Genomic DNA, 10,661 nt, shown 5'->3' on the forward strand with positions numbered 1-10,661 from the left:
TGCTGAAGTTGAAAAAAGATACTTAAACTACCATCTTGACTAAAGATGACCACATGGAAATTAGAGGTACCATCTTAGAAACAAGTTTTTGAATTAAGATATAAAATGTTAATGTTCTATATATTCCAGAAAGACATTAAGGGAATTTAAATTTCTTTTTAAAACCCGTTTTTAAATGTTTGTTTTTTAAAATGTCTTTTTTTATTAATGTTTGTACTTAAAGATCTTCAATTTAGAATCATTTTGTAAGCAAAGCCTGACAATATAAAGTTCTTGTTTTATAAATACTGCTAATCTATTATAAGATGTTACAGTTTATCTTTTCAGAAGTTAAGTTTAGGGTGTTGGTGACTCACACCTTCATTCCCAGCACTCGGGAGGCAGAGGCATGCAGATCTTTGTCAGTTCAAAGCCAGCCTGGTCGACAGGGCGAGTTTCAGGACAGGCTCCAAAGTCACAGAGAATCCCTGTCTCAGAAAGAAGTTATGTTTAAGCAAGCAGCTAAAATGTGTACAAGTAGCTACTGTTTAAGGAATATAAGGTTATATATTCCTGCATATATATATATATATGCAGTTTTATATTCAGCTGTGCTAAGTTTCAAATATTTTACTAAGTTAAAACCAGTTATAGTCAGACTGAAAATTAATTACAGAAATATGACCTTACCTAGCCACCTGTGTGCTTAATGTATGCTTAAGGCAAGTAACTAAAACAGACAAATGCTTCAGAGACCTGCAGAATATGGCATTTAAAATGTTATCTTTAAAGTTTATAATATCAGACAGATTGCCAGATGCCAACAGTGACCCAAAGTCTCCAAAGAAGATTATGAGGTATGCCAGTTCCTGCACCTGGACCAGTGAGTGAGATGCTAAGATGTGATACCTGCTGCCTGCCCCTACAAGGCCGAGACTGTGGACAAAGCTGCTGGACACCGGAAAATTGATTGCACCCCCTTTGCCTTGACAAAACAAAGTCAGTCTTTTCCATGTCCCTCTTCCACAGAGACAAAAAAAAAAAACTCTCACCTTATAGGCCTGGCAAAGATTGCTGTTCTTTGAGACATCTGCCTCCAGGGATAATAGAGAGACTTGGGTATGGCTAACTGTATATGGACTGGCTTCTAACTGGATTCTGTCACTTTTTAGTAGATTCGGATAAAATATACCTTTCTCACCATCTGTGAAATATTAATGGTTGTCAGCTTGACAGCATCAGACAGTTAGATCCACAAGACTATAGTCAGCATGTTAGCTCATAAAGTAATGACTACCTACTGATCAGTTACTAGTTCAAGGTTTTCAGGTTTATTTTGGTTGTCATCTATGTATAAACTTAAAGGGCTTTTCATCAGGCAAAAGCACCTCTGTCCAATCCATACTTGGCTCTTTGGACAAAAGAAAAATGTACATGCTTCTAGCCCAAATATGTAATTATTGCTAGGACTCAAAATTATAAATATGTTCCTGCTGTTTGAACAGATCCAGTTAACTGCTTTTTCTGCACTGTGGGCCTCAGTAAATATGTTTTAACTTCTGTTCCCAGTTTAAACATGTCTTAAACAGGTTTCTGCTTCTGGCAGACACATCTGAGTTGCTGTGGATGTGGACCAGTCCAGCTGATGTGGACACCCCATGTATCTGCAACAGAGTCTTCTAACCAGAAGTTCCTGATGGATTCCCCATTGCCTCAATTCCCCCCCCCCTTTTTTTGTTTTTGACTAGCATTTCAGCCTTCTTGGGTCCCTAACTTCGTCCCAATGTCAGCAGGAAGCAGCATGGGAAAGAATACATCGCCAATTTTCCCTGGTTGAAATGCTAAGTCAGAAGGAATTCTCTTGCATGGGGTTGCTAGTATCTCTCACTCCCTGATGGGGATGCTGGAGAGACAGCAATTCCATGATTGGAATTTCCAAAAAAAAAAAAAAATGGGGAATGAAGGGACCAGCTCCCCATTTCGGCATCCATAACAGCTGAACATGCACTTGCCTGACCTTGTCTTGGTCACTAAGGTCAGATGCCTGCCTCTTTTGGCAGCTATAATAGCCGAACACGTGCTTGTCTGACCTTGACTTCGTCACTAGGAGGTTAGGAGCCTGTGTCGTGGCAAGGAACCAATCAGAAGTTAGCTGGTAGTGCTATGCTTTACAGCTCTGGGTGTGCTTTACGGACAAGTGCACAGCCATGAGGCACAGAGCATAGCAACCACCCTGGGAGGGCCTATGGTCCATAACAACTAATTGACCAATCGACACAGGGCAAAACCTCCAAGCCTGAAGGCACACCAATCCTGAGCCTGTGCGTACCCCTAGACACTCCCCTTACTTTGCCCTATAAGATCTCTATGTAGACACTTTAAGCTGTCTTTCCTAGCCATCCGCCATGGCGGGTGGATGAAAGACCAGAGCTAACATGGGATTAGCTCGATAAACAACTATAGTAAAGCCTCGTGCAGTTTTCATCAAGCTTTCGCCTCTGCTTGGTATTTGGGGTGACTGCGGTCCTGGGCTGAGATCCTGGGGCCTGAGCTTCTGGGGGTTTTACAGTGTCTTTTAGGTCACTTCAAGCCTTTAACGACTCTTCCTCTGAGTCCTCTCCTTCATCTTTGGGGGGATGAGACTGAGGAAAATGTAGAACTCGAGAGGGACATCGAATTAAAGCATAAGCTAAAAAAAATGCTCCCTTGAGCTGCATCCCCCTACTTGTAATCCCAAACATTTTAGCTCTCTGTGTCTTCCTTCAGCCCCTCCTGAAGAGCAGAGGGGCAGAGTTATGTTCCCAGCCATAGAGACAGTTATTCCCCAAGGCCAGAAACAGAGAGAGCATGCCCCTCTTAACTTTAAGGGTATAAAACAACTGAAGGAGGCAGTTTTGGCATACGGGATTCATGCTCTTTTACTCTGGCCATTTTTGAATCCTTTGCAGCCTTGAATTGCACCCCAAGTGATTGGCAGCAGTTATGTCGCACTGTGCTGTCGGGTGGGGGATTATTAGGAGGGGTATTCCCAAGAATAATGCAACCAAATGGTGCAGCACAACATAGCTCCCGGTTTCTCCAGAAGGAATTAATAAATGCTTACAGGCACAGGAGCCTATGCAGCTCTAAGCCAGCAAATTCTTTTTCTTTTTTTTTTTTTCTTTTTTTTTTTTTTTTTTTTTTGGTTTTTCAAGACAGGGTTTCTCTGTGGGTTTGGAGGCTGACCTGGAACTAGCTCTGTAGACCAGGCTGGTTTTGGACTCACAGATATCCGCCTGCCTCTGCCTCCTGAGTGCTGGAATTAAAGGCGTGTGCCACCAAGCCCGGCTGCCAGCAAATCTTTACCACCCAGCTGTATATGCGTAGATCTCAGTGGCTGCTGCCTGGGCATGGAAAGCCTTACATAATAAGGCTGCAGGAGACCAAGTTTCTAAGGTCCTACAGGGAACATCCGAACCCTATTCTGAGTTTGTGGATCGACTCCTACAACTTGGGGATGCCGATAATGCCATGCCTATAGTAAAACAATTAGCTTTTGAAATCTCTGATACCCAGAGTGATTAGAGAATCATTACCCATCCAATAATCTGTTTTGCCTTTTTAAGATACATTCTTTGTTTTTCCCAAAGGAACACACCTGGCCTGATGCCGGTGGGTCTGGTATATGGCCAGTTATGTTCAGCTCCAACCTTAGCCTGGGAAAGGCAGCCATCAGGAAGGATTTAGAAGAAGCAAATTTAATCACAAATTTTCAGCTCTGAGATGCCATGTGTTTTACTAAAGTCCTCAATATCTCTCTTCTTAATGAAACCTCATATTTACATGGCTGCATAGATTTGAGCAATTCATCTGAAAGACCCCTGAAGGCTCAGGCCCCCAGGATCTCAGCTGAGGACTGCAGCAACCCCAATCACTAGGTAGAGTCTAAAGCTTGATGCAAACAGTAAGAGGTTTTATTGGAGTTTAATGAGCTAACCCTATGTTAGCTCGGGCCTTTCATCCATCCACCATGGCCAATGGCTAGGAAAGACAGCTCGAAGTGTCTGCATAGAGATCTTATAGGACAGTGTAAGTGGAGTACACACAGGCTCAGGAATGGTGTGCTTCCAGGATTGGAGGGTCCACCCTGTGTTGATTGATCAACTGGTTGTTATGGCCCATAGGCCCTCCCAGGGTGATTGCTATGCTCTTCGTGTCATTGCTGTGCACTTGTCCATAAAGCACACCCAGAGCCCTAAAGCATAGCACTACCAGCTAACTTCTGATTGGTTCCTTGCCACGAGGCAGGCATCTGACCTCCTAGTGACCAAGGCAAGGTCAGGCAAGTACATGCTATTAAGGCTGCTGAAATGGGGAGCTAGTCCCATCACATCCATTGCCAATTTTTCTCCTAATGCCTCCAATGCCTCTGTTGTTGACCTTAAGATCACCCCCTTAACCTGGCCCAAGGTGTTGGCTGGGCCTGCTTAATTAATCCTCTTTAAGCTAGAGTCATGCCAACTTTTGCAGGCACGTTCCTTCGAAGGCCTTATGCCTGCTTAGACGCAGTCTCTTTGGTTGCCCAGGAGATATTAAAATTTGTAGTGTGTGTTCTTCCACACTTTTCTTTGTTATATTCAATAACACTCCCTTGGGAGAAGTGTTTAATAGTTCCCTCAAGTAATGCTGCTTGAGAAGCTGTTGGAAAAGTGAAATATCAGCCTTGATGGTTAGTGTTCCTGGTATCATGCCTACGCTAGTGAAATACCCTGGAGACAACCAGTTCGTACTTACATGATATGAGAGAGATTTTGACATCACTGTGGCCATTGTGGCTGCTATTGTGTCCTCCACCATGGCAGCTATAGTTTCTGGCATCGCTATCTCTCAGTCAGTTGCCACGCCAGCATGCTGAATAAGATCTCAAGGGGAGGTTGCCTCTGCCTTAAGTTCCCAAAATATCTATTCTCTAGTACAATTGGGCACTTTAAATCTTTTTTTTTCAGATTTTTTTTATTTGAATTAGAAACAAGATTGTTTTACATGACAATCCCAGTTCCCTTCTCCCTCCGGTCCTCCCCTACCAGTCCCCTAACTAAAACCTTTCTTCTATTCTTCTCCTGACTCAACCTTTCTGTTCCCTCATGACCTGTGTATCCTTCCTCTTCTCTTCTCATTCTCCTAGCTCCCCCCCTCTTCCCGTGCTCTCAATTAGCTCAGGGGATCTTGACCCTTTCCCCTTCTCCAGGGGACCATGTATGTCTCTCTAAGGGTCCTCCTTGTTTACTGGCTTCTCTGGCAGGGTGGATTATAGGCTGGTAATCCTTTGCTCTATGTCTAAAATCCACATATAAGTGAGTACATATCATGTTTGTCTTTTTGTGATTGGGTTACCTCGCTCAGAATGGTTTCTTCTAGTTCCACCCATTTTCCTGCAAATTTCAAAATTCCATTGTTTTTTTCTGCTGAGTAGTACTCCATTGTATAAATGTACCACATTTTCTCTATCCATTCTTCAGTTGAGGAGCTTCTAGGCTGCTTCCAGTTTCTGGCTATCACAAATAGGGGCACTTTAAATCTTAATCAACTTCTCTCTTAATTTCCCAAATTACACAGCTCAATTGGCTACTCAATTTATTAAGATTAATGAGACAAGGGTGCCTCCCCTTTGAGAGAGTCCCTCTTAAAGGGACTGCAACTGACAGGTCAATTAATTACGGAATGGGGTGGGTCGCTAGCACTAGGGAATATGGCACTGGTCTGCTTTTGCCTTAGTCTGCCCTTGCAGCACAGGAAGGCAGCAAGCCCAGCGTCATTTTCAAACAAAGCAAATCATGCTTTCCTTGGCATCGGATAACATCAGCTCTGGCTAAGCCTGCAAGATAAGTGAGCAATTAATTACGGGTAAGACTCGTGGATGTCTGTTAACCTAAGACAGAGGGTCTTTGAGGCCTGGGCAGATTTTTCAGAAACCGGTAAGGCAGATGATGACATCCTGGGCAACCTAAGACATATGCTCATTTTTTTGTTTATATAAAAGGGGAACCTGTTGGGCCCTTCCCCCATAGTGATCTGCTGATCAGTTTGTGACTAGGAGCTTATCTAGCAAGTACATCTTGTTTCCCTCCTTCCCATAAGGAAAGGCCTGAACACAAGTTCCTCTTATCTGCCCATTCTTTTTGCTGGAGGGGCCTGGGAATGTGAACTTCTGACCTAGGTAGTTTTTCACCATGCCTGCTGACTGGTATATAAGGCTCCCCTCCTTTTGTACTAAATGGCATTCTCTTTGCATGAATGACCCGCCGTCTTGTCTTTATCTCCTCAGGCCCCTTGCCTAAATTCCTGAGAAGTGTTGTAGCACTGGTGTTACATCTTTCTTTCATTTTCTTATCTCTAATATATATATATATATATATATATATATATGTATATATAATGTGTGTGTATGTGTGTGTGTGTGTGTGCACATGCATAATATATATATATATAATATATATATATATACACGTATAATATATACATACATTTTTATAATCTCTCTTCCTTCTCTTTCCTGGTTATGTCTATTATGGGTAGTGACTTGGTTTAGATGAGGGCCCAGTTCAGCAGCATATTCTCCCAATTGCTTAACATGGATAGAACTTTCAGAGCCCAGGGACTCCCAGAGGCTCACTCTGTGAGGAGAATTAAGTGTTAGAGAGTCTGTGTCACACTCTGAAGCCAGGCAAGGAATGAAGCAGTTGTGAACATGTCAGGACAGGCAAGAAAGTTTGATGAGGAAGAATTTCATGCCCACATATTGTGGGGTCAGATTGAGCTTGACTAGGCAGTGTGGTTAAAGAATCCACCCAGGGAGAGGGGACTGTGTAGCTGCATTAGCTTTGGCAGTGACTTTGGGTAAGTGCCTTTCTTTCTTTGCCTTACAAGGTAGTGGTGGTACAGTGGCCTTCTAGCTTTAGTACAGTGGACACTGTTTTCTGTCCAACCCTCTGCTCACTGTTCCTACATAACCGGAGGCTTCCTTCCAAGCACCAGGGATGGAGGATCATCTGCAGTGTCTCATGGAATCAGGCACAAGGCTTCAAAGAAGCCACCTGTGAGCAAGGGCTAGAGTTTGTTGTGTAAATATCCCCATTTTGCTCTCATGGAGGAGTAATGCTGGCTCTGTCTTATGCTACCTCCTGTTGGCCCCCAGTGGGAGTGGCTCACTATCCACTAAGAAGCCTTTTCCCACTGTTGCTAGAGCTGATTCCCATCATGGTATCTTTCCCACTTTTTCCCAGTGTACTAATGAAGGATCCAGCTCCCCATTTCGGCAGCCATAACAGCCGAACATGCACTTGCCTGACCTTGTCTTGGTCACTAAGGTCAGATGCCTGCCCCTGTTGGCAGCCATAATAGCCGAACACATGCTTGTCTGACCTTGCGTTGGTTACTAGGAGGTTAGGTGCCTGCCTCGTGGCAAGGAACCAGTCAGAAGTTAGCTGGTGGTGCTATGCTTACAGCTCTGGGTGTGCTTTACAGACAAGTGCACAGCAATGACGTGCAGAGCATAGCAACCACCCTGGGAGGGCTTATGGTCCATAACAACCAGTTGACCAACACAGGGCAAAACCTCCAAGCCTGGAGGCTCACCAATCCTGAGCCTGTGCGTACCCCTAGACACCCCCTTTACACTGCCCTATAAGATCTCTATGCAGACTCTTCGAGCTGTCTTTTCTAGCCATCTGCCATGGAGGGTGGATGAAAGACCGGAGCAAACATGGGGTTAACTCGATAAACAACAATAAACCTTGTGCAGTTTTCATCAAGCTTTCGACTCTGCCTGGTGATTGGGGTGACCAAGGTCCTGGGCTGAGATCCTGGAGGCCTGAGCTTCCAGGGGTCTTACATTACCACCCATCCACCCCTAGTATGACTGAGGTCAGGACTTAATCTTGGGAAACCAAGCCCACAAACATTGACCTGAGCCTCTGAGATTCCATTAGCTGTTGTAAGTGCACTGGGGTTGTAGTTCCTCTAGATGAATTGACCCATTGATACCTATATATCTCTCTTTTCCTTTGTAACTCTGATTCATGGAGTATTAATATAACCACAGAATTTTTCCTTTTGAGATTCTGGGTTTTGTAGTGTATCTTTCTCCTACTTTAAATATAAATTTAAACATATAAATGTGTGGGTGTATGTGTGTGTGTTTACATTAACATAGTACAGGGTTTTCTTTTTATCATTTTTTTATTTGAATTAGAAACTAGATTGATTTACATGACAATCCCAGTTCCCTTCTCCCTTCCATCCTCCCCTACCAGGCCCCCAACTAAAACCCTACCTATCACATACCCTTTCTTCTATTCTTCCCCTGACTCAACCTTTCTGCTCCCTCATGACCTCTGCATCCTTCCTCTTCTTCGGTACAGGGTTTTCTTACATACACCGGTGAGGTTCAGGGCAGGCCTCTCAGATCCAACAGAGCTTGAAAGATAAGGTTTAAGACTTTTGTGATTGGGGTGGGGCCAGGGAGATTTTATGAGGCTGGGATCTTAATCTGGCACCAAAGGAGGAAGTCCCAGGCTTTCTAATCAGCTTATCCAGATAGGGGGTGAAAGGGGAAGGCAGCTGGTGAAGCTTAAAGGCTACCAGAGGTCAAAGGTCAGAAAGTGGAGTCACCATCCCCAATTCTACTGCATGGAGTTGAGTCTTGCTTTTGAAATCTGGTCTGACAAATCTCCTGGGTAATATGATCAGGCATTCTAATTTCATGTGATTATTGGTGTGAGTGAGTTAAAGTCTGTCAGCACCCCTTTCTGCTGGTTGGTATGTTATTCTGTTTTTCCTGTTTTGCTATTTGCCTTTGGATTGAGAGGTTTTGATTCATCTTATGTCTTCTATGGACCTGTCATAATACTTCTTTAGGTAGGCTTTAGAGTTAATTATGAGGATACAGTACATGTCGATGTTTAAGTACACCATACTTCTAAATGACACAATACGGTTAGCAGCTTTGACAAAGAGACTTTGTTTTTGTTGGGGTGAAATTTTCTGGTGAATATTGCATATGTCATGAGATATTCCTGTCTGCCATCTTCATGACTTGGGCAGAGGAGATGCTAACAACTGAAAAATGGGACCTCATACAACTAAAAAGCTTCTGTGCAGGAAAGAACAGTCAATCTAGAGCAGAGGAAGTGCACAGAGTTAGCAAGACTTTTTGGAGACTGTATATCCCATAGATGACTAATTCCTAGAATATAAGAGAACTCAAAATAACAAAGAACTAAGAAAACAAAGGACCATTTTTAAAAGGGCTGTGGATCCAAATAGGGAGTTCTCAAAAGTATTACAACTGGCTAAGAAATATCTTCTAAAAAAAGTGTTCAATATCCTTATAAATCAGAGACATGTAAGTGAAAACGATTTGGTTATTTGGCCTTACTCCAGTAAGAATGGCTAAGATCAAGGAGACAACTGACAACAAACGCCAGTGCCAGTGTGGGGAAGTGAGAACCCTTCTTCACTGTTGGTGGGTGAAGGGAGCCTGGTGCAGTCACTATGGAAATCAGTGCAGAGAACTCTCCAAAAGCTAAAATTAGGGCCACCTAATGGCCTCCTAGCTATGCCAATCTCTGGCGCATATTCAAAAGACTCACATCCTATTTCACAGACACTTGCTCAGCCATGTCTGTGGCTGCTCTAGTCACAATAGCTAGGAAATGGAAACAACCTAAATGCTCTTCAACTGATAAATGGAGAATGAAAATGTGGTACAGATACACAATGAAATATTACTCAACAGTAAGAATAACGAAATTTTTAGGCAAATGGATGTAACTGGAAAATACCGAGTGAAGGAACCCAGACCCAGAAAGGAAAATGACACATATTCTCTGTAATTTGTAGGTCCTAGCCAAGTATTTAGTTGTGAGCATATAACCTGGAGTACCTGGGAATAACTGCAGAAGTAGGAGAAGTAGCAAGGGACCATGGGGGAGGAGGGGTCTCTAGAGAGGGGGATAGTAGGATAAAGGTGCTATGAAGGGGAAGGGGAAAATCAAGGTGAGGGGAGGAAATACAAAGGGAGGAGGAAGAAGTGGAGATAAATAGCAGTAAGGATGTTTGAAAGGCCACAAGGCTAACACTATTTTATAAGCTTATTTAATGATAATGATCCCTACAAAGCCATTGACTATTTAGAACCCCAGTGTTGAGCATGGGACCCTTCCTTCCTGGTGTTAAGGTTGGGAAGGTATTCCAAGAGATTCCTAAAACAACATAGGCTATCGCCATTGCCCTTGTTTGCCTCCCAGAAGCTGAAGATAAGACCCTATTGCTGAGGACATTATGAACATAAGACCTGGAAGCATCGAACTGAATCTGATCCCAACGCCCTCCCTGTTGCATCTCCCCAACTCTTTTCAGTGTCTGAAGAAGCTGTGTAAGCTACTAAGGGAGAAAAACAATCGATAGTCCTACCCAGCCATAAAGCTTATGAACCACAACAATAATTGGTCCAGAAAGACAGCCCCCAAAGTGCAATATAAAAACATGTATCCTGGGAAGTAATCAGCAGCTGTCTAATTAGACTTAAGGCCCTCTAAATTGAAGGGAATTCATGTCTAGTTCTGCAAACTTAGTCAACTGCCTGTGGCTGGAGAGGTCATAGACCCTAGAAAAGAACCCACTGCTGGCATTTTCTTAAGTCA

The sequence above is a fragment of the Cricetulus griseus genome, chromosome 3 (genome assembly GCF_003668045.3).
Source record: "Cricetulus griseus strain 17A/GY chromosome 3, alternate assembly CriGri-PICRH-1.0, whole genome shotgun sequence".
NCBI classification, from domain to species: Eukaryota; Metazoa; Chordata; class Mammalia; order Rodentia; family Cricetidae; genus Cricetulus; species Cricetulus griseus.